Genomic DNA, 2,243 nt, shown 5'->3' on the forward strand with positions numbered 1-2,243 from the left:
CACACACACACACACACACACACACACACACACACACACGGGGTCCCAATCTGATAAACTTTTTAAAAATGGTTGTACCTCATTCTGTGTCATGAAGTCAGGCAGGGTGGAAAGGAAAGCCACAGGAAAGGAGGAAGCAGAACACACTGGATTCAGGGATCAGGGCTTCTGGCACCAAGATGTATAGTGCTGACTGTGGGTTGGGGTGGAGGCACTGGCCAGGCACAGAGCCCTCTTCAAAGGATTCTAGCTCTGGGTTTCTCTTCCAGGCTGGGTACCTTCTTAAGGGAGCTCTGACCTGGTATTGCTAGCTTATGCCCAGGCAATATAATAAAGTAGAGGTGGAGAGAGAAGGAGTCATTCTCAGACCTTACAGAAGTTGTACCAGAAGGATGGGCTGGAGACTACCTAAGAAGTCCCGTGGTTCATCACTCACAGATGCAAATTATGTGAAATACCTAAGTTAAAAGAAATTAAGCACTAAACCCTGTATCTATTATAGTAAAGGAGAAAGCAGTAACTCAGGAACTATTGCTTTTATCCTATATTTTCAGTAATATTCTGATATGCTGCCATAGTCTGAAAAGGAACATGCATTTTATGCTTTCTTTTTTGTTTTTAATTTTTTTTATTGATTTAAGTTTTATTGCATTGTGATGAGAAAAGATACATAATTTCAATTTATCTGAATTTGTTAACATTTAAAAACATATTTTAAGTAAATGGAATTAAATCACATTCTCATTTCCCTTTTGCACCCCAGCTCCTCCCAGAGAGCCCCCTTAAATACCTACCATACCTTTTTTGTCATATTCTTTAGAATTTATAAATTATATCAATAAAAATGAGTATTATAAAATTTTTTGATATAAAACAACAATCAATTTAACAGTCTTATGTAGATGCTTATCTACAGCAATACTGAAAATACATACGTTTTTTTCAATATAAATTTTAAATAACTCCAAACATATTAACTGTATATTTTAAAATAATACACCCTACTAGTATTTTTTAAATGAACATAAATATATAAAGTCTTTTTGTTTGTTTGTTTGTTTTGTTTTGTATTTAGTAGAGCTTAAAATCTTGTCTCTTACTGTGGTACAAGCCCAAAATAAGAATAATTTTTAGATATTGGATTTCATTGTAATAAGGCTGTACTTCAATGACCCTCACATCACCAAAGGATGTTACCTCCAATGTAGCTAAGCTGAGAGTTGACAGTTCTGCTGTGCCAAGGGATAAATTGTAGGCATGATTTTTTGGATACGGACTTCCTGCTATGGTCAAAGCTATTTAAGTTGAGTGAGTGTCTTTATTCTCAGCCCACAGAGAACAGGTTACATTCATTTAAGAAATAGTGAGTGTAGTAAGATAGTCTATCCATAAAGTCAGTCACTAACTGTTTCAATGAACAATAGTTCTGCTTGGAGGTTGGCACAGACATTAGGTGTGGGTAAGAATGTGGTTCATTGGCTGTGATAATTTGGAAAACCATCTCAGAGAAAGAGTAATTTATAAAGTCCTCTTCTTCAAACTTGATACAATAGTTACAAACCTCAAGCAAAGCATTCAGTCTCACTCTTTGTTATCCTCTTACAAGCCACCTTCCAAGTTAATTGTCTATGCTTCTTTTGGCTGTATAAATACTTTTGAGATATGTAAGCTGTTCTTAAAAACATAGTAATGTGTAAAACTATAAAATAAACAATCCTACTAATAGAGAGGCTGAGATAGGAGAAGCAAGATTTCAAGACCATTATGTGGTACACAGCAAGACACTGTCAGGTACAAACAAGCAGAAAGTGAATATGGATTGTACAATATTGGACTTATTCCTCCAGTTACCAAATTAGAGAGACCATTGGATGACAATCAACAAATTTCTAAGTCCTCATATTTTTGGATTTCAATCAATTAGGATATGTTGGTAATATTAATTTTCATACTAAGATACTAAGAAAAAATAATTGTTACTTCCTGTTGTTTTTGTTGTAAGAGGTGGAATTAGGTTTGTGTGGGTTTGTTGAAAGATTACTTTCTTCTTCTAGGGGATAGTTTTGCTCCTTGTGTTGCTGTTTTCCCTCTATTATTCTTTGTAGGGCTGGATTTGTGGAAAGATATTGTGTAAATTTCATTTTGTCATAGAATATCTTGTTTTCTCCATCATGATAATTGAGAGTTTTGCTGGGTATAGTAGCCTGGGCTGGCATTTGTGTTCTTGAAGGGTCTGTATGACA

General features: G+C 35.0%; 1 protein-coding gene across 10 annotated transcripts in view; it reads left to right on the forward strand.

Moving 5' to 3' along the window:
- The window catches only part of Ccr9 (C-C motif chemokine receptor 9), a 106,559-nt gene that overhangs the window by 95,473 nt on the left and 8,843 nt on the right, over positions 1-2,243 (forward strand). The gene's annotated exons all lie outside the window — the stretch shown is intronic.

The sequence above is a fragment of the Mastomys coucha genome, unplaced genomic scaffold (genome assembly GCF_008632895.1).
Source record: "Mastomys coucha isolate ucsf_1 unplaced genomic scaffold, UCSF_Mcou_1 pScaffold23, whole genome shotgun sequence".
NCBI classification, from domain to species: Eukaryota; Metazoa; Chordata; class Mammalia; order Rodentia; family Muridae; genus Mastomys; species Mastomys coucha.